Source organism: Aethalodelphis obliquidens, unplaced genomic scaffold (genome assembly GCF_003676395.1).
Source record: "Aethalodelphis obliquidens isolate GAN/ISIS:26980383/991018 unplaced genomic scaffold, ASM367639v1 scaffold20, whole genome shotgun sequence".
Classification (NCBI taxonomy): domain Eukaryota; kingdom Metazoa; phylum Chordata; class Mammalia; order Artiodactyla; family Delphinidae; genus Aethalodelphis; species Aethalodelphis obliquidens.
In genome coordinates, this window is record NW_020837964.1 from 18,065,499 (window position 1) to 18,088,311 (window position 22,813).

At 46.3% G+C, this 22,813-nt stretch overlaps 1 long non-coding RNA gene across 2 annotated transcripts in view; it reads right to left on the minus strand.

The window, feature by feature from the left end:
* The window catches only part of LOC113627166 (uncharacterized), a 68,541-nt gene that overhangs the window by 40,085 nt on the left and 5,643 nt on the right, over window positions 1–22,813 (minus strand). For both annotated transcript variants that reach the window (XR_003435455.1, XR_003435454.1), the window contains exon 2: window positions 20,395–20,547. This is a non-coding gene — a long non-coding RNA (uncharacterized LOC113627166). The remainder of the gene's footprint in view (window positions 1–20,394; window positions 20,548–22,813) is intronic.

The window sequence follows — 22,813 nt, forward strand, 5'->3', positions numbered from 1 at the left end:
GGTTCCCTTTTCTCCACACTCTCTCTAGCATTTATTGTTTGTAGATTTTTTTTTTTTCTTTGCGGTATGTGGGCCTCTCACTGTTGTGGCCTCTCCCGTTGCCGAGCACAGGCTCCGGACACGCAGGCTCAGCGGCCATGGCTCACAGGCCCAGCCACTCCGCGGCATGTGGGATCTTCCCAGACCGGGGCACGAACCCGTGTCCCCTGCATCGGCAGGCGGACTCTCAACCACTGTGCCACCAGGGAAGCCCTGTTTGTAGATTTTTTGATGATGGCCATTCTGACCGGTGTGAGGTGACACCTCATTGTGGTTTTGATTTGCATTTCTCTAATGATTAGTGATGTTGAGCATCCTTTCACCGTGTTTGTTGGCAACCTGTATATCTTCTTTGGAGAAACGTATCTGACCATTTTTATGTGTTCAATACTGTGGTATTAAGTACAGTCACATTGTTATGCAACCATCACGGCCATCCATCTCTAAAACACTTCATCTTACAAAGCTGAAACTCTGTACTGTTAAACAACAACTCCCCTTCCCCCTCCCCCCAAGTCCCTGGCAACCACCATTCTATCTTCTGTCTCTTGGCTTTCAAGGATATGTACCGACTGGTCCTAAGCTCCCGTCTCAGCCTACATTCAGGCAACTCAGTCCTATCCTCTGTGCATGCCCTGCATGATCCTAACTCCTTGCCTTCACTCAGGCAGATCCCTCCTCCTGCAATTTCCTTCTCCAAGCCCTAATCTTCTGGAATTCTCATCCTAAATGTCTCCTCTCCAGCAAACAGCTCCTGCCTTTGGTGACTGTCAAGGACTTGCATCATACTCAAGTGTGTAAACTTAGTACTGCTGGGCAGCAAGCTTACTAAGAGCCAGGACCATGTCTTATTCGTCCTTTAGTCCCCAAAGTACCCTCTGCAGTGCCTGGTGTGCATGTTTTCTGAATTCTTTATAACCAGTTCAAGCAGACGGGTAGAAGCTGCACACGAGCAAAATCATTCCCAAGCAGCAGAGCTTGAGTTCTCCTGGAGTTTGGCACGCAGAACATTCCTGCCCTCCCTGTGTGTAAAAACAATGGAGACGTTTCTGTTGGCAGGGATACTCCTGGTGGTGTAAGGGCTGGTTCTGAGTTCAGGACCTCTCTTCCATGGCCCCTCATTTCTCTCTTCTTCATAGATGAACTCCAGCTTTTATTAACCCCAAGCCTCCAGCCCTGAGAGCAGTCTGCATCTCTGTGTCACCATAGCCTGTTTCCAGAGTTCATAGGAAAACTATAAACTACAGCTGGCAAACCTCCCACCTTCCTTCTAAGACTCAGACCCAGGCAAATCAAATCAAAGCAATCCACATCAATTTGGGGCTACATGGATGAGGCCAGGTGTTGAGGAGATACAATGGAATGAGGAAGGATCAGACCTATCCGTGCCCAGGAGGAGCTTACAATTTATGTGGGGAGGTAAGACACATGGGAAAGCTAAGCAGAGGAAAATGAGATGAGGCCTAATTACCAGTTTCAGGCCATAGGGGAAGAGGTCCTACAAGACTGAGCCTCAGAGACAGGCATAGCACATGTGAGGGTAGCCAGGCCTGAGGGTGCCAGGGCAGCAACAGGCCCATCCAGCTGAGAGAATCTGGGACCCAAGCTGATTCTCAGGGGACCGAGTGCAGGGGTACTCCTGCGTGCAAAGCTGAGGGACAGGAAGAAGGGTGTAGACCAGGTAAAGGGTGTGGGTGTCCCTGAGGTGACCAGCCTAGCTAGGTGGACAAAGGGCTGATGAAAAGGTTGGGGAAAAGAGGCTGAGGTTGGAAATGGGCCAGGCTGAGAAACTTGGGTCTTGATGGGGACTGTGAGGCATCGTGGAGGGCCTGATGTGTGCGGCACTGAAGAGGTACACCAGCCAGCCCTCACCTTCTTCCTCCCACAGACTCAGTGCTGTGAGCTGACCCCTGAACCCTGCAGGAGAGCTCCCTTTCCAGACCCAAAAAAAGTAGAAGAAAAAAATAAAGCCTAGATCCACTTGGAAAAGGGTGAACCAGCCTCTCCCAAACCTTTCTTTGATTTGCACCCAAGACCTTAAATATACCCTTTTAAACCCTTCACTCATTGCAGTTGCTTTTCTTTGAAACCATAAAAGAATGTGTGGCCGCAGTTTGTCTTGTTGGCAGGAAAATTCCACATGCAACTTGCAGCATTTACAGGGTGGGAACTGCTGGCCTGGGAGTAGGTAGTCTGAGTGTGGTTTTTTTTCTGGGCCCAGGAGTTAAGGCACATTGTGATGAGCCAGTTGGGTAACCTTGGTCAGGTCACTGAATCTTATGAAACTTCAGTTTGCTCACTTCTGATATGAAGATAACAATACCTGCTCCCACTCAGGAAGGCTGCCTACCTTCCAAGCACATGGATTTCTGCAAGTGCCAACAAGGATGTTGGGTCAAATGAGATTCCAGTTGATTTTTAGAACTCTAAGAGTCCAGTTATCTCTCCCAGTGGGGAGTTCCAGACCCTCTGGCTGTCACTATAAGAGATAAATATCTGGGAAGGCAAATTGTCACAAGCATTTACTGTCCATCAAGAGTGGAATGGCTTCAAAGGGATGCTGTTCTGGTCTTCACCTCCATGATCACTGCCAGATGGGGGTGCTCCAGGGCATCCAGAGCAGGGGGAAGGGGGATGGTGTCTCTGTCCCCACTAAGTGCTTGAATGTGAGCAGGAGATCAGAGGCTGAATAGCTTAGGAAACATCAGAGACAGGATGGTAGCTTCATGAAGAGGTGGAAATGGAGGTGTGGTGGAGAGAGGACAGAATACTAACCCAGGGCACCAGGAATCTAGGAAGAAAATGGCTGAACCTAGACCCTTACCTCACACCATATACAAAAATTTAAAAGGATCATTGACTTAAATGTAAGAACTAACACTATAAAATGACTAGAAAAAAATACAGGAGAAATCATTTGTGGACTTGGATTTGGCAAAGATTTCCTAAATAGTACACAAAAAGTGCAAGCTCTAAAAGATAAAAATCAATATATTGACCTAAAAATCTTCATTTTTAATGAAGATTTAATGATTTAAAACTTTTGTGCTTCAAAATACACTGCTGCAGACATGAAAAGATAAGCCGCAGACTATGAGAAAGTATTTGCAAACGATATATCCACCAAAAGGCATATTTTTTGGTGGAGATATATATATATAATTTTTTTTAAATAAGCAAGCATAAACTTTAGTCTCCTTCTTGATGTTTCAACATAGTTGTTACCTGGTTCCATTTTACCACAGAAACTGTCAATAAATTCCCAGGAGGAATATAATATATTTGAATATATATTTGAAATATAAACCTTTTGGGGGATATATAGTTTGTAAATATTTATATATAATATATAATCTAAAATATTTTATAATAAATATTATATATTATTTTAATGTATAATATATAACATGTAAGTTATACTATAGTATAATTCTTTTATACATTGTATTACTATAAACAACCCAGCTTTTAAAATGGGCAAAGAATTTGAAGAGATACTTCACCAAAGAAAATATATGGATGGCAAGTAAACACATGAAAACATGGTCAACATCATTAGTTATTAGGGAAATCAAATTAAGACCACAGTAAGGTACCATGACACATCCACTAGAATGGCTAAAACTTAAAAGGACGACCATACTAAGTGTTGATAAGGATATGGAGAAACTATAACTCTCATAAACTGCTGATGGGAATGATTTAACCATTTTGGAAAAAAGTTTGGCAGGTTTTTTTAAGTTAAACATATGAGCCAGCCATTCCATGCCCAAGAATCATAAAAGCATATGTTTACACAAATACTTGTATGTGAACATTCATAGAAGCTATATTTCTAGTAGCCCCAAGCTAGAAACAACTCAAATGTCCATCAACAGATTAATGGATAAACAAACTGTGGCATATTCATATGATGGAGTGCTACTCAGCAACAAAAAGGGACAAACTATTCATATATGCAGCAACATAGATAAACCCTAAAATAATAATGTTGAGTAAAAGAAGGTAGGCAAAAAAGTGAACACACGTTTTGATTCCACATATATCCAATTCTAGAAAAAGTAAACTGATCTAATAGTGACTGACAGCAGATCAGTGGTTGGCTAAGCAGGGCAGGAAGGGCAGGAAGGAGGGGTTTCAAAGGGGCACAAGGAAATGAGTGATGAATATGTTTATTGTCTTGACTGTGGTGATGGCTTCACAGGCGTAGACATATGTCAAACTCATCAAACTGTATACTTTAAACATGTGCAGCTTATTGTACATCAATTATACTTCAATAAAGCTGTTCAAAAGGAGGAGGAGGAGGGAAGGTGGCAGCCCTTGGCCCCGTGGTGGAGACCAGTCACTCCTCTGCTCTCCTGGTTGGGTGCAGATGAGTGTGGGGTTTATCTACAGAATCATGTCTCCTCTGCCATCCAGGTATTCTTTACCTACATAGCTGTGTCTCCCCCAATTGTTCCAGGTTTCTCAAAGGTAGGGCAGTGCCTTCTGTGTCCAGCCTCTCCTGTTGAGGAAGAGGAAGATGACAGTGATGGAGCAGGCTCCATGGGGAGCGGCAGAAGGGCTGGTCTGTCACTGGGACCAGTGGTGATCACATGAGGATCCTGGAGGAGTCCACCCAACCAAGCAGAGCATGTGGACTGCTGTCATTCCTGCCTTGTTTGTGGAATGTGTAGCAACGCACTCGGGGAATACTCCTAACACTGCTGCAGAACTGGATAAGGCAGAGGTGAGATGCTGAGCCACGCCTGGTATCTGAAGAAACTGAAACACTGGGGCTTACATTCAGGTCAGGGCTGCCAAACAAAATGGTTATTACACAACCTACAATGAATAAGCTGTGAAATAATTCTGGAGCCAGGAAGCCAATGCTATGTGCAAAGTGCTCCTCCAGCAATTGGCTGAACCCAGATTCTAATCTTTACCACACTGACCTGATTGAAATCTCTATGGTCTGCTGGACAGATTGTCGTTCTGGCTGAGGCACCCAGAGGTTGATGACCTTGTTAAGCCAAATTCTTAGCTCTCTCCCTTCTAGAAGCCAGGCCAGCAATTTTTCATGTCAGCAGGCCTTGACTTTCTGAGGGCCAAACACTCAACTCTACATGAAGGAGTTAATTTCTATCGCATTCAAGCACCAAAAGGGCCTGCAGTGGCAATGGTTCCCATACATTTGTGTATGAACTAGGCTGAGGATGTAATTTTCCACCTTGTGGTCAGTCCTGCCAACAGCTATGATCCTCCCTCACCTCTTGTGGATTTTCCTTGATAGCATTAGCCTCACTAAAGGAAAGCTTGATTCAAAAAGCCAACCACAAAATGGACATATGTGTTGGGGTTATTTCCTACATGACCAAAGGAAAAACTGTGTCCTCTACTCACAATACTTCTGCCACCAAATGTGTGGGGTTTACCCTCACATCAAGCAATTCTGACACTAACTACTTGGAATTAGTACAGATCCCAAAGGTAAAGGGCTCAGTCCCACAAGATTGCCCCCCTTCAGACACCAGTCACAAGTAGTGGGTCCCCAGGTTACCCACACTTCTGATTTGTTACAAATTAGGGATTCCCATGATCCCCTCTTCAGGTTCCATAATTTGCTACATGGCTCATGAACTCAGGGAAACACTACACTTACTACTACTGGTTTATTATAAAGGCTACAACTCAGGAACAGCCAAATAGAAGAGATCCAAAAAAACAAAGTATGTGGAAGGTGCATGGAGTTTCCATGCCCGCTCTGGGTACCTCACCCTCCCAGCTCCTCAATGTGTTCACCAACCTGGAAGCTCTCTGAATCCTTTCATTTAGGGTTTTTATGGAGGCTCCTTACACAGGCATGACTGATTAAATCACTGGTCATTGGTGGTTAACTCAATGCCCAACCCCTCTTTCCTCCCCAGAGGTTGGAGGGAGGGGTGGGTCTAAAAGTTCCAATATTCAAAAAAAAAAATCAAAAAACTAAAAGTTCCAATCCTCTAATCCCATGGTTGGTTCCTCTGGCAACCAGGGCCCACCCTCCAAGAGTCATCTCATTAGCATAAACTCAGGTTTGGTTGCAGAGGCTTATATGAATAACCAAAAATGTTCCTCTCACCCCTATCACTCAGGAAGCTACAAGGGTTTTAGAAGCTCTGTGCCTGGAACCAGGGACAAAGACCAAATATATAGTTCTTGTATTTGATGACAAAGGAACTCATCACTTGATGGGACAGTGTCCTGCATGTTCCTTTAAATCACACACACTTTCACAGGCATCCACAGAAACTGCCAGCAGGTAGATTTTCAGGCGAGACTGAGAAGTAGGCTGTCCTCTCCTCTAGGTTCTTCCGTGGTTCCATTTCCTCAGGAAGTTCACCTTGACTTTGAGAAGAGCCAGGCTGCAACGGGGGGTACTGGGGGGAGGGTGTGTGCATTGCAAATAGTCTGAGCTTCCTCTCTAAGCCCCATAGACCTCGCTCTGCTCTCCAGCTCGGGCCAGCATCTACGTTCTTCCCTCGACCCAGTGTCTCTGTAGACTCAGAACATGGGAGCAACCCCCATCCTCCGGACACTGCTGACTGAGCTCAGCTCCCCAAATGGTGGGAAAGGTCTGCTTTCTAGATCTCTCACCCAGGAGACACCAGGCAACAACTCACCACCTTGTCAGGTAGCCCAGCAAATCCTCCTGGTGAATTTTAATTGAAAGCACGTGCCCAGAATGGCCACCCCAGTGAGCAAGGCAAAAATGAGTGACCTCTCCCCTGACCAAGCACCTGCACAAGGCTCATATTGGCACAGCACCTGTTTCCCCAAAGCACTTATATTTCAACAGAACACAGTCTTCCCAGGAGAGTTCTTGTCCCCACTGGCATATGTTCATGAGGGCGTGAACAAGCAGGGCACTCAAGTCAACTACAGAGTCAGATGGAGAAGGATAAGGGTTCTAAGACACAGGTGCCCCAGGCGCATCTAGTGTTTAACATGCACCACACACAGATGTGCATCTTAGCAGCAGAGGATGAGGGACATCAGGGCCCTGACCCTGAGACCACCCACCTCCCTATTTGGAACTCAGGCCCCTGTACAAATATTTATTGGGCACCTACTATGTGTTGGCACTGAGGAGTCACAGGCTAACAAGATGGGTGAGGCTCCTGCCCACACGATTTCCACAGCCTCAGCCCTGCAACATTAGCTCTGAGAGATCATGAAGCAAGAACAGGACTAGACAGATTAGGCACCCAACGCAGCCCAGGTGGAACCCCAGAACTCTATCCCTGAGTGAAGGGAGAGAGAACTCAGGACAGGACAGGGCCAGACACAGGGCAGAAGCAGCCAACACCTCAGTCAAAAGCAAACAGGTGTGTGTGTGTGTGTGTGTGTGTGTGTGTGTGTGTGTGTGTGTGTGTGTGTGTGTGTGTGTGTGTGTGTGTGTGCGTGTGTCCTGGTCATGTTCAGTGAGCAGCCAAGGTTGGCTGAGCACCAAGAGTATCTGAAGAAAGTCACAGGTCGCACCAGGGCCTCTCCTGAAGGCTTCAGGCACTGCTCTTGGTCTTAGCAGGGCACCTCCTACACCAGCCTGGGGTCAGAGGTCCAGCAGGTGGGCCGGGAGCCAAAGCTGGGCTTGTGGGGAAATAGCAAGGAGTGTGCAAGTGAGCAGAGAGGTTCAGGAGGTAGACCTAAGGGGTGGAAGGAGAGGAACAGCCGAAGTCAGCATAGAGGTGACAGTAAAGGCTGGGAGGGTGCTGTGTGTCACAGCCTAAGGGACAGAATCAAGTCAGGGCCGTAGGCCGAAGGCTGCACCTCCCACACGTTCCCAGCTGAGATGCACCAGAGCCAGAGACCCTCAGTTGCTGCAACTGGTCTCCAGTCTCTGCTTTTCACTTGCCACTTCCCTCCAAGCCACCTTTCTCAGGCTTTGGACTTCTCAGCTGTGTCACCTGTGTCCAGTCTACACTCGCTCTGTGGACTCACATCAGAGTTGAACTTCCTTGGCCTGACTCCTGAGTAGCCCCATGTCCAGCTGCCCTCTCCATCCTCTGGCTATTTTGTCTCCTACCTGACCCAACCCTGGCCTCATCCCACACCCACCTGCCAAAGTATCAAGTTGACAGGTCGTAGCAGGGCTTTCCCTGACCCCACTTGATGGAGGATGGTCCGGAGGGAACACGGAGGTTTGGTAAAGTGCAGGGATTTGGGGTAAGAAACCAGGGGCTTCTCAGGAGTTGGATGGGGACAGGCATGAGTTGGAGGCAGGTTCAGTTCAAGATTCAAGAGACAGGGTTGAGGGGGCTGTCATGACTGAGGTTGGAAGCCTACAAGGAGCTGAGCTGAGGGGCTGAGAGCTGCACAGCTGGGCTTGAGGCCAGGAATCTGAGAGACTGAGGGGACTCAGCAAGTGGCCAGGGACAACTATCAAACTGGGCATCTTTCTCAGCTGGGCTCACTGTGTTCTTGTCCCATAGCATCTCGGAGACACTGCTGGGCAAAGCATGCCAGATAGATGGGACAGGCCAGAGGAGGAAGAACCACAGCGACCAAGACAGCTCCACCCTGCAGTACTTTGCTTGGTGCTCTGAAGAAAGTACTAGCTTGCTCACCTTGCAGCCCAAGCTAGATTCTCCCCAGGACATGGCACTCCATGAGTATGGCACTTCAGAAAGTTTTCTTAGCTCCTGCAGGCCACACAGATACAGTTAGTAAATCCTGCCCCGAGGAATTTCAGATTAACTGCTCCCATCTGTTCATCATGCAAAATCTGCAGTGGAGTTGGGATGAGGCATGAAACACATATTACAATTCAAGATCCCAGGACCTCAAACAAGGATCAAAGAGTTAATTCGGTTTTGTAAACATATAATCAACTCCCAAGAAGAATGTGGCTCCAAGCCTCCTAATAAATGAGAATGACACTGAGATGCCAACATCCACCTACGAGTGCCATCTCCAGCCATCTGCAGCTGCGTGGCACATACTGACCAGGGTGAAGACAGTGAGAAGCCCAGCGCTGAGCCGGGTTCTGCCACAATTTGCCGTGGGATCCCGGTCATATCACTTCTCTCCTGGCTTCAGGTTCCTGATCTGGAAAACACTCCCTGCTCTGTGTTGGGCTGCATGGGGGAGCCTTGCCCACTGAGTGCCGCTCATTCTAACTAGCCTGATTTCCCGGTAAAGGCTGTCTGGGCCGTTCATCTTCCCCCATCAGAGAAACTGAAATTCTCTAAACCTCTATGGCTCGTGGATGGCCCCACCAGCGCAGAGCACTTCAGGGGCCTGCCTCTGAAATCAGCCGCTTCTCTCCATGTGACCCTGAGGGACCAAGGACAGCTGAAAGGAGAACAGAGAAAGAAGAAGCAGACCAGAGGCATGTGTGCCCTCAGAGAGCGCTTGGCTTCCTTCTGCAGACCACAGGGCTCAGTACCACTAGGCTCCCTGATCTTGAGAGGGACAGAGTGTTTGAGCTGGACGGCTTCTGTGGCTTCTCCACTCGGTGGCCTTGGCCAAGTGACTGCCCTGCTCTGTGCCTCAGTCTCCCCACCTGCCAAGGGGCTCAGTTGTGAGGATTAAGTAAGGATATGTGCTAGACAAGTGTCATAAAACAAACACCCCACAAATGTAACTCTTCTCCCCGCTCTCCTTCTAACCACCTATCACCTCATCTCCAGGCAGGGAAGCAGCTGCTCTGTTGCTCTCAGTTTACCAGACGACAAATTGAGAGGCTGACTCCCCAGGCTCTGGGTCAAACAGTTAATGAATGGCTGTAAAAATGTATAGTTACATTATGAATAAACAGAAATTTGGGTGTTTCCTGTTGCTTCCTTATAATCTATTATTTTTTCCTAGCAAACTCTATCACCAGCTGAATTTTGGAAATTTAGTATTCTGGAAAATTTTAGTGGATAGGAATGGTAAAAAACTATGTTAGTCCAAACAACTTTTTTTAAAAAAGGAGAAGAATAAACAAAACTGAAACTAAATTTATTTTTAGAAATGTCTTTTTGAAGGCAAATACTTATTTTTAAACAGCAAGAATATTAACACACACGAAAAGGATTTCTCCTACGAAGTCTTTAGCTGCCCAACCTCGAGAAATCCCAGAACTCTCTTCAAATTTTCCATTCTGATCCAAATCCAATTTCAGTGCTTTCTACTCATATTGAATGGAATACGAAATTAACTTTTCTATTCTAAATAACATTTGTTGAGAAAATAAAATCTTACAATTTTAAAAACAAATTTGTTCAGAAATATTTTAAAACTAGTTTTTATGCTATTTCTTACCATGCCTTATTACTGTTTGGGTTGGAGTGTAGTTGTTAGTCAAAATTGCCTTACTTCCACTGATGATTATCACATTGACTTTATATTTCACTAGATTAGATGAGGAGCCACACATAGGATAAGCCAAACAGAGCTGTAGCTGACTTAGTCTCTAGAAAGAGTTTCCATACTTTTCCATCATATAGGGTTCTTTAAAAAATTTACTTATTTATTTTTGGCTGCATTGGGTCTTTGTTGCTATGCACGGGCTTTCTCTAGTTGTGGCGAGCGGGAGCTACTCTTCATTGCGGTGCGCGGACTTCTCATTGCAGTGGCTTCTCTTGTTGCGGATCACGGGCTCTAGGCGTGCAGGCTTCAGTAGTTGTGGCACACGGGCTCAGTAGTTGTGGCTCTCGGGCTTTAGTGCACAGGCTCAGTAGTTGTGGTGCACAGGCTTAGTTGCTCCATGGCATGTGGGATCTTCCTGGACGAGGGATCGAACCTGTGTCCCCTGCATTGGCAGATTCTTAACCACTGCGTCACCAGGCAAGTCCCTTTTTTAAAAATTAATTAATTTATTTATTTTTGGCTGTGTTGGGTCTTCATTGCTGCGCGCAGGCTTTCTCTAGTTGTGGCGAGCGGGAGCTACTCTTCACTGCGGTGCCCGGGGTTCTCACTGTGGTGGCTTCTCTTGTTGCAGAGCACGGGCTCTAGGCGCCCAGGAGTTGTGGCACGTGGGCTCAGTAGTTGTAGCACACAGGCTTAGTTGCTCCGTGGCATGTGGGATCTTCCTGGACCAGGGCTCGAACCTGTGTCCCCTGCCTTGGCAGGCGGAATCTTAACCACTGTCCCACCAAGGAAGTCCCCCGTCATATAGTTTTAAACATTATTTTGGTACCTGGGCCTAAGCGACATGTCTGCAAATGTAGTGAACAAACATACTGCCCCACTGAGAAACAGAGAACCAAAAGAAGAATCAGGTCAAGTGGCTGAAGCCACTGAGGAACAAAAAGAGGAACGCAAACTCCAAACAGACACAAACTTGACAACTGGGGGACATTTTCACAGAAACCATGATGCCTATGCTAATAAAACTCAACAAACTCACACTGGGTCCTCCGCTAATCCAGAACAGGACAGGCGATGGGACCTTGGGCGCCTGGGTTTGAGGGGTGTGGCAGGCAGGCTGGCTTCAAGGGCGAGTGACCAGAGCAGTTGAAACGGGGCTCTGCACTCCAGATTTAATGCTCTAAGGTCATCATCTCGAAATCCTTAATAATTTTGTCTTTGAGTTTGTGTTTTGCAGTTGAAGTCTGATGGGACAACAGAGCATGTGCCAAGAGCTAAGTGCCTTGATTCACTCGAGGTCACGCCTCCCTGGGACAGGTCCCCACCACCTGCGCACCGCTCCCACCCAGTGGCCATGCCTGCACTGGTAGAGGTCTGGGCACAGGCGCGGGAGGGGTCATGGTTGGGTGTGTGTCCCATGTCAAGGGGCAGGGCCCCAGGCACTATGAGGGGCTGCACTTGAGCTGTGAATAACCCCTGTGCCTGAGGTAGCACAACATTAAATAACAAATTAAAAACAGTGTTACAGGTTGAGAGAGAAACTGCGGAAAAAAGAAAAAAGCTTTTTCCTGCTTTTTGAACACTTCCCACATATTATTTAGCTGGCCCTGGCAGCAGGCACTCATAGAGGAGAAACTTCCAATCCTGCAAAAGTTGGAAACAGCCTCACTCTGGAGCGTGGGGACTTCTCTGAGCAGGGTTTAAGCGAGAGGACTGCCAAGACTGAGACAGGTGGCACTTTCATCTTTACCTTTGGTTTAAAATGTTGGGGACCGTTCATGCTGGCAGGAGTGTACACTGTACAATCTTTGGAAACCCACTTGGCATTCACTAGTAAAGTCCAAGATGCACACACACCCTAGAGAAACTCAGCATGTGCGCAAAGGAGACAAGTATGAGAGCGTTACCACAACATTGTGGGAAATATCAGAAAACTAGGAACAATCTTAATGTTCATCAGCAGAACAGGTATGGTAGTATATCCATGCAGTGAAATGCTTTAGAGTAATGAAGGCAAATGAATCAGAGCTACATGTGTCAACATGGAAGACTCTAAAACATAACATGGAGCAGCCCTGTGGGCGCATAGCCTTCATGAGCCATGCTCTGTGTCCCCGGGGTTGGTTGAGTCCTGGGCAGGAAGGGGATGGCCCCCTATGGTGAATGTGAGAATCACATACAAGACTTGGCTGCATCAAATCCACCAAGGGTCCAATGCCCGAATTTCCACTACTAGAAATTTAATCTTCTGGGTCAAGGTTGATGTGCTGTGTTGGAGATCAAAGAGATCTAATAGTTTCTGGTTCTACAGTAAGTACTCTTCTGGGCAGCCACTGGCCACAGCCAAAACCCTTCTCACTAAAAATCTCATGGGAAGACGTTGAGGCAGGAAGGCTGAGCAGCAGGGTCAAGGACAAAACTGGGGGCACACCAGTCGTTAAGGATTGGTAGAGGACGGGAGGTCAGAGGAAACAGCTGGGAAGCATCAGGAGCCAAGAAAAGCCAATGAAATCATGAGTTTAAGAAGGCATTACAGAAACTGACCACATATCACAGAGGTAGGTCAGTTCAGGTGAAAAGAGATCATTAATAATTTGACAATTTAAAAGCCACCGGTGGCCTCAGCAAGGGCAGTGTTGGTAGAATGATGGGGGTAGAATCCAGACTTGGTGGGGAATAAAAGAAGCCAAGGAAATGGAGGCACAAAATGTGGGCTACTTTCAAGATGCTTGTTCAAAGGACAGGGTGGGAGGTACCAGGGAAGAGAAAGTAAAGATTTTCTAGAATGGGAAAGAATTATGCTTGTAGGGTGAAGAAAAGAACAGGGAAGGATTACAGGATCAGAGAAAGAGGATAATTTATGGAACTGGGTCCTGGAAGAGGCAAGAGAGGGTGGGAGGGAAAGCCTAGGAGGAAGGTTGGTCTTGGAAATGTCATGTGGATCCTGTTAGAAGCAAGGAAGTGAGGAGCTGAGAACCTGATATACTCCACTCTCCCAGGGCAGCAGACTTTGCGGTCACTGGAGACAGAGACAGCAGTGGGGTGGACAATTTGAGGAGAGTCGGACAAGCAGGAAACAGCCACCATGGGGAATGAAATTAATGTCTGACCAGGTATTAATAAAAGGACTGGCAAAGAGCCGGCTGAGTTGGAAACGGGCTAATCTCTGTGGTGGTGCTAATTTTCTTTTGTCCCAGTAGACCTTGACAGCTCTGAAGCCCCACAGAGAAGATGGAAGGCTGGATGATTCCAGGCGGGGGTAAGGCAGAGAGGGTGCAGCTGGACATGGGGCTTAAGGCCACCGAGAGTGCTAGTTAGGTCACAGCAGCTCTGGGAACAGCTGGGGTTGGCAGACAAAAGAGACTTCTCCAGTTTTCTTTTTCATAAGAGACAACAGTCTGTTGTTGTAACTTAAAAGACATTAAATAGAAAAGCCACTTGAATGACTGGAGTTGATGTTTTCAACACTGAAGTAGCAATCTGCACCCCACCTTGCTTCTGGGTCACTCACCAGGGTCAAGTGACTTCTATGGGCACACGACATTGCCAGCCTATGAGTCTGGGCCTCAGGTCCACTCCACAAACTCAGAGGTAACAACCAGATGAGATTCTTGCCTTCACTTCCCACCCACATGCCAGTAACTGGTACTGAAGGTGCTTCAAAAGAGAAGTTTACAAGTATCTAAAATGTGGTATTTTGGTCAACCTGATGAACCATTATTGAAAGAATGACTGGGTTGAAAACTACTATGTCTCGTCATTGCTTTTTGCATAGGGATCTGCTGCTGACCACTGCAGCAGTTTTAAAATCCTCTTAAACATCTTTAAGCAATTTTATCATCTTTTCAGAATTGAGAGAAGTGGTCTTTTTGTGCTTTACAATTTTTTTTAAAAATTATTTATTTTTGGCTGCATTGAGTCTTCGTTGCTGTGCGCGGGCTTTTCTCCAGTTGCGGCAAACGGGGGCAACTCTTTGTTGCGGTGCGCGGGCTTCTCATTACGGTGGCTCCTCTTGTTGCGAAGCATGGTCTCTGGGCATGCGGGCTTCAGTAGTTATGTCACACGGGCTCAGTAGTTGTGGCTCTCAGGCTTTAGAGTGCAGGCTCAGCAGTTGTGGAGCATGGGTTTAGTTGCTCCGCAGCATATGGGATCTTCCCAGAGCAGGGGTCAAACCCATGTCCCCTGTACTGGCAGGCGGATACTTAACCACTGCACCACCAGGGAAGCCCCCACATTACAATTTTTAACTCATTTTCAGGCAATTATTCCTGCTCTGCACTGCTTATACTCATAAAAAATCAGAATTACCTAAATATCCAACAATAGGACTTGTTTATAGTTCTCTTTTTTCTTATTAGAAAAGCAATGCATGTTCACATCAGAAAAGGTAAAAAAAGTAGGCAGGTAAAAGAACTGAAGGATGTGTGGACTCCCTCCCAGACACCACTGCTAGTTAACACCCAGGAACAAGTCTTCCAGCTCCTTCTCTAAGCCTGTATATTGTGGGTTTATACCATATTTACCTTTTGCAACTACTTATAAATGGCTTAAGAATCCAGCTCTCTAGGCTCAAGTCCCCAATCCACCCACCCCCCAACACACACACACACTCACCTGCCTGCCTTGTGTCCTAGGGAAGGAGTTTTGGAAGTAAGAGTTGAGGGTGCCATGACGCTAACTTAAAGAGGAGAAAGACATCGTGGGCTCTTCTTGGAAGGTGAAATAGCCACGTCCGCTTCAGGGACTGCAATGCCCTCACTGAATAATCATGTTAACAACCACCCCCAGACATCTGTGAATAATCTGGAATTACAATAACCTTATAATTTGTGCTTTTGGAGAGTTCCACAAAGCCATGGTGGGTCCCTCAGCCGGGGACACTCAACTCATAGCTGAGTGGAGACAGTGAAACTTGAACTTGAGCCATAACAGACTAGGAACAAAGTTCAAAAGATTAAATGAACTACAAATGCCAACAACCATCCTGAATGATTGTTATCCTGAAATAACATAGCAAGTGTGCCCTTTCCTTCATGGAGCAACCCAGGGTCCCCAACTTGGCCAGCTTAGGAATGAAATGATGTGCTCCAGACCCATAGAGGTGCTGCCTTCCCCTGCCACAGTCAAGTTCTGTGATCCCCGTTCTTTCAGCCTTCAGTACAGGAAGATAGATTTGTAGAGTTTCTTTCATGCCCCCAGGACACAGCAGTGGGCTGCATTCCCCATGCAGTCTCTAAGAAACTGACGGGTGAGCTGGCCTCAGTGGGCCATGTGGTATATGGAGGGAGCAGAGGCCCAGACAGACCATGATTTTCATCTTGGTCCTGTTCCATTCCAGACCTTGAGAAAGTTACCTAATTTCTCTGATTCTCCAACTACTTGCCTATAAAATAGGGACCCTGGTAGGATTATGAGGACTAAACTGAGGCTGTGTAGGGAAAAAACCTGGCAATTCACCTGGCATATAGGTGGTGCCCAATGAGTATTAAATCCTTTACCTCCCAGCCCAGTGGTCCCATCATGCTTTTCCAGACTTGCCACAGCCTGAGCAAGAGCATCCCAGAGACGGGAGTGAGCAACATTCATTCATTCAAGAAACATTTACACAAAGTGCCTGTGTGCCTAGCACCCTAGAATATCAACTTCACTTAAAGATTTTTAAAAATATTACTTTAATATTAAGACAAATATCAGGGAGAAGAATGCAAAATTTGCATTAACTTTAAAGAAAAATGTGAGTTATTTGGCCCATGCCCCAGGCTTCCTAGGAATCCCATATAGGGCAGCTTGAAGGTGCTAAGTTGCCCAAGAACTTGACCTCAGGTCCAGGTCACACAGATCTTCACATTTTCCTGCAGTGAGTCATGAACCAGAAGTGACGTGGTCCCTCCCTAGAAAATCAGGGTGGAAAAGAACAGGTCGAGAGAAAACCAGCCAATTACACCGTAAGCCCTCACTGTGTTCACAGTTCCCAGAGCCTTGCTTACACAGCCTGTCTTTCTGAGAGTCATCCTTGGGCCAACTCTTCCAAGATTATCTCAACTTCAGTTCTTCAGTATCTTTGGAAAACATACTCCCATTTCTAGGAAAATATCATGAAATTTGCTGTATGTCAAATCCGGGATGTTCAGCCAGGTCAAAGTTGTTTTCCTGGGCTTCTCTGGTGGCGCAGTGGTTGAGAGTCCGCCTGCCGATGCAGGGGACATGGGTTCGTGCCCTGGTCCAGGAAGATCCCACATGCCGTGGAGCGGCTGGGCCTGTGAGCCATGGCCACTGAGCCTGCGCATCCGGAGCCTGTGCTCCGCAACGGGAGAGGCCGCAACAGTGAAAAGCCCGCATACAGCAAAAAAAACAAAGTTGTTTTTCTCACTTACTTCCCAGTCTAGCCTCCTGCACTTCTAGGGTCACCCTCCAAGGTCAGATTCTGGGATGTAAACTGGAGGTGACTCCATCCATTTACCTTTGCTCCCTGTGCCTTGCTGGACTCAGATCTGTGGGCTCCTCTTAGCACAGGTCGACCTGGGCTGGAAACCAGATCTCCCACGTTCACCTTCTTCTTCTTCATAAAAATGTAGCTCCTTCACTGAATCAATCACCATGTCAGATGTCAGCTAATTTCATATTCGATATAAACAGAAAAATAATAGCCATAACCATCTCTGAATGGTGAGAATATAAGTGGTTTCTAATTTCATCACTTTGCTTACCTGTATTTTCTCATTTTCAACAATGAGATGTATTTTTTGTGTACAGAGAATGAGAAGAAAATGTAGAGACTAACATTCCTCTCACTTAGTTGTTTCCTGGTAGATTTACATTCTGAATTCAAGCTCAAAATTCAAAGCAGAAAGTCACAGAATGTTTTTCCATAGAGGAGACTAGAAATCCGGTAACTCCTCCTTGCTCTTCTCCAAGCTGAACCAAATTCCAGTTTATACTTAGGTTTACCAGATCAAAGGAAATTGTTTTTGAGGCAGGATTATTTATCAAATGTACTTTACATATGGTTATGAATCAAAATCACAACAAAATCAGAAAAACTACTGGTGAGGTAATGCAAAGCCATGGGCTGGGGAGATCACATTATTCTCCAAAACAACTTAGTAACCTAAGGAGGTGACACTGGATGTGGAACTGTAGTAGTCATTCGTTCAACAAATATTTGTATATTCACTGTGTTCCAGGCACAATTCTAGGCACTGGGGATACAGCAGTAAACAACACTAGCAAAAATCCCTGCCCTCAGGAAGTCTGTATTCCAGTCAGGGAGACAGAAGCAACAAAAACCTTAGCATAGTATTAATACTGTTTCTACTGTTTTGACTGTTTTTCTGACATTTTTCTCAGTGAAGGAGAACTTTCTCCCAAGTCCCTTCTACAGCCAGTGGCTAGGTTGACTATTTCTTGACACAACCCATTCAGGAGTGGGACAGACTGGATCCTAGTACCTTTAGAGTCAAGGTAACTAGAGAATTAGAGAGCTACCCAGCCATGATCTTCCTGCAGTGATTGTCCTAAGGACTTAGCTGATACAAAATGGTTCAGCTATTCCCAGAGGAAGAAGATGAAGTACCCCAACCATGAATGGAGTAGAGAACTGAGCCAGAACACTGGGAGACCAGGAGCTGCCACAGTGGGCCACTGGGATAAGCAGAAACAGGAATAAGACTGACTTAGGGAGAAAATTTTAGCTCATGTAAGAGAAAACACTTCAACAGACAGAGCTGCCCCACAGTGGAATGGGCTGAAGGAAAGGCAATTCTCAGGCTCTGCTGGTGAATGACAAGCTCAGCTCTGCTACTTACTGACTGTTTGACCTTGAGCTAGTCCCGTAACCTCTATGGGTCTCAGTTTCCTTATCCGTAAAATGGGAATTATAATGGCACTTAGTTCATGGAATTGTGGTGAAGATTTAATAAGAGGAAGCATGTAAAGTGCCAGGGTACTACCTGATACAAAGTAACTTAGACATTGAAAGGCAGGACCATGGTCCAGGCCTAATACATGACCTCTGGCTGATTTGGACACATCAAGACCTCGGTCCGCCCTGGAGGTGCACCAGGGTACTGGGCAAAGGCAGGGATCAGGCCAGTAATAGTGTTCAGCGTTCAGGGAATGCCCTAAGGCAGAAGCACCAACCCTGCATATACACATCGAGCCAGGCTGATTTGGGAGTGATCTGGGGTTCAAAATAGGAAGTCCCCAGAGAGGCTGTACTCAACATCACAAAGCTCCTAAGGGCCGATTAATGACCACAGCAGCAGTGCTAGCCTCAGTCCCACTCTGGGTCATCCAGGGCTGATGGACTCAGATGGCAGCCTGTGACGCAGGACTCTAGAGGCACAGCCAGGCAGGGCTGGAGAGCTCCAAGCCACAGCCCAGTGGGACAAACAGCAGCCTGAAGGCAGCCCAAGATGGAATCCCAACCTACTCATAAACCCTCCTGTGGTTCCAGGTGGGGGGCATATTCAGACAGGTTTCCTCTTGCACCCCAGTGAGGATACCCCAGGGGCAACTGCACAGCCACAGGTGACCTGCGTTATAGCCTAGCCCCACCTCCTGGCCCTGGCTTTTGGTAATGGCCCAAGGGTAGGAGAAGGCAAGTAGCCAGTCCGCTTGTGTATGCCCAGCAGGCCCTCTGGCAACTGCCATCTCCATTCCAACGGCCTTGGAATTAAAGGCGGTCAGCCTTTAATTGTTGAGCCAGTGTCTAGCCCACAAGTTCCTGCCATCACACCCTCCCACCAGCCAGCTTTCCAGGCATGTCTAAACCTGTCTGAATTCTCAGCAGGTAAAGAGCTCAGGCGAACCTCCCCCCATTCCCCTCATGTCCACTACTTAAGTATCAAAATCCCAAACAATAATATCTTGTATATGTGTAGTGCTTAGCATTTTTCAATGCACTTTTCATAACCTTAGCTCACAAAATCTCCAGGAGAGTTGAGACTCAGACTTGGAGGCACAGAGTCAGGAACAATGCCCCAAACCCTAACTCAGCAATGGTTTAAGGAGACATCATCATGACTACAGAGTCTAGCATACTGTCCCTGCTACCTACACCACAGACACCCTTATGCTCGATGGTGCCCGTAAAACTGCTGTCACTGGAAACTGAGATTGCACCCATCAAGTCACTAAAAGGGTTGTAAAGCAGACTCTGCTCCTTTGCTGTCACTGGCTTCCAATTCAAAACTGGTGAGGGGTAGCATGGGGATGGGGGGCTTGTCTGACTGGAGAAGCCTGAGCCTGAGGCCGATGCCCAGGCCTTAGCTGCAAAGGAAAATGGCTCCACCTCATGATGCGCGGAATTCCTCAAGCACAGGAAGGAGGCTCAGCTGCCAGGCAACCAAAATGAGTGAAAAATGTCCAACTCTGCAACTCATTCAATCATCACACCAACACATGAAGTTGTCAGAATGACTCTCATTATCCCCATTTTAGATGGCAGGAGTCGACCAGGGCAGCTTCTCTACCAACACATTGAAATAAAACAGGGAGAAAAGAAAAGTCTTGCTTTCAGGTTTAAAAAGGTCAACTGCAGGGGCTTCCCTGGTGGCTCAGTGGTTGAGAGCCTGCCTGCTAATACAGGGGACGCGGGTTTGAGCTCTGGTCTGGGAGGATCCCACATGCCGCGGAGCAACTGGGCTCATGAGCCACAACTACTGAGCCTGCGCGTCTGGAGCCTATGCTCTGCAACAAGAAAGGCCGCGATAGTGAGAGGCCCATGCACAGCGATGAAGAGTGGCCCCCGCTCGCCGCAACTAGAGAAAGCCCTCGCACAGAAACGAAGATGCAACACAGCAAAAATAAATTAATTAATTAATAAACTCCTACCCCCAACATCTAAAAAAAAAAAAACATCAACTGCAGAAGCGTGGGATAAGAGGAACTAGTTTTGGCTTCAGGTCATGTAAAGAAGGTCTTAGAATCTCAGCTGACCTTGAGGTTCATATGAACCCAGCTAAAGAGGTTGCTGACACAGCCACTGCAGACTTGTGAGTGGGACAGTGTCTTGGCCTCTGGGCCTGCCAGACTTACCTGGGGTTGACCACTCTAGTCTGGTCACATATTTGCAGAGATGGGCAGCCAAGGTAGGGAGGTTTTGTAACATCTGGTGCGTGGACTCTGTTGCTTCAGAGGGCAGAAATGGGGCCACACAGGAGCCACAGGGACTGCATGCCAGGTCAACACCTGTAGAACAGGGCAAAAACAAGACAGGTTTCCTTGTGAGGTGGTGAGGTCCCCATTGCCAGGGGTATACAAACAGAGGCTGGAAAGCCATCTATCAGAAATTTTAGTTGAACTGGATGATGAATACAGTCCCTTCCAACTCTAAGATACTATAAGCCAACAATGTGTGTAAACATTGGGCACAATCTACAATCACCCTCCAAGAGCCTCCTAGGGACCCACTGAACTAAACAATGACAAAAGAAGAAAACCAAAAATATGCACTCTTACTAGACATCAATTATATGCAAAAATAAAAGGAAAGGTCATTTTATATGTTACATGAGTCAAAACTGAAAAGTAATGTCCAGTACTGGAGAGGTTGTGATAAAGCTGGAACATTCGTACTGGCGGTTGGGTAAAATGGGTACCACCACTTTTTGAAATCAATGTGGCAGATGGTATCAAAATACCAACAGCAGGACTTCCCTGGCGCTCCAGTGGTTAAGACTTCGCCTTCCAATGCAGGGGGTGCAGGTTCGATCCCTGGTTAGGGAACTAAGACCCCACAAACCCCAGGGCCAAGAAACCAAAACATAAAGCAGAAGCAATATTGTAACAAATTCAATAAAGACTTTAAAAATGGTCCACATCAAAAAAAAAAATCTTAAAGAAACCAAAAGCATATTTAATCCTTTACCCCAATAACTGTTCACTCGGTAATCTACCTTAAAGAATAATTTGTAAAGGGTAATTGGTATATATTTGGAGATATTCATTACATCATTATTAATAATAAACAAAAAGTCTCAAATAGGAGAGCGGTTAAGTATAGTATAGTGTTTGATGGAATATTAGGCAATCATTACAGATGGTGTTTATAAAGAATCTCTGTTCCTCGAGGGCAAGTCCTGCATCCTATTTACTACTGTAGTCCCAGCACTGCCTGGAACATAGAAAAGCCTCATTAGCTATTTGTTGAATGAATGAGAGAATGAACAATTGAGAAAAGAATTCAATCTTAGCAAGGGAAAATGCTTATTACATGTTGAAAAAAACAAGCAGAACTCAAAATTATACTTAATCTATGATTTCCAGAATATGAAGTATTAAATACATGTGTCCTACATGTGAACTACATGGAAAAATAAAAATAGATGTTAGGATCATGTACTAGGGATGATAATGTTATTCTTATTCATTCACCATGTTTTTCTGAGTACCTGTTATGTACCAGGTGCTGCGCCATGTGCTGTGAGTAGAGCAGTAAACAAAATAGACACAGTCTCTACCCTAAAGGAGAGTTCATTCTAGTGGGTTAATGGAGGAGTGAGAGTGGGGAAGAGACAGACAATAAACGGATAAGTAAAACAATGTATAATATGTCAGGTGGTAGTAAGTGCTATCGGAGAAGAAAAGCAGGAAGCGGGGATAGAGAGTGCCAGGAGAGGAAAGGCTGCCATTTTATATGGGATGTCCGTGAGGATATCTAGGGAAGATCTTTCAAGCAGAGGGAACAGCAAGTGCAAAGGCCCTGAGGCCAAAGTGTACTTGATGCAATCAAGGAATAACATGGAGGTCAATGAGCTGAGCAGCAGGAGCCTGGGAGATGAGGCAGAGAAGCTACAGGAGTCAGAGTGTATATGGCCCTGCAAACCATCATAAAGACTGAAAGGCTTGCGCTCAAAGAGACAAAGAAGCCACTGGAGGCATTTTTACAGAGGTGTGACATGATCTGACTTATGTTTAAAAGGAATCACTCCTTTTATAAGAATATTTTATGAAAGTTTTAGATGAAAGGAAGAATGTTAAACAATGGACAGATTATCAATGACATTAATGAGCTGATTCACAAAATATTTTCTGAGCACTCCCTGCTTTAAGGGGCTGGAATAGCAGGTCTGTTTCAAGATTACAAAGACATATCAACATATCACCAATACAGAAGTTTTTGGTTTTTTTTTTTTTGGCCACGCTGCGCGGGATCTTAGTTCCCAGGCCAGGGATTGAACCCAGTGAAAGCACCGAGTCCTAACCACTGGACTGCCAGGGAATTACCCCCATACAAAAGTATTTTTAAATAACACTGTTTAAAAAAAAAAAAAAAGACAGAGATTGTCCAGAGCAATTAACTGATTTTGTCCTTTTTTCTTTTTCTTTTTTTTTTTTTGGCGGTATGTGGGCCTCTAACTGCTGTAGCCTCTCCCGTTGCGGAGCACAGGCTCCGGATGCGCAGGCCCAGCGGCCATGGCTCACGGGCCCAGCCGCTCCGCGGCACGTGGGATCC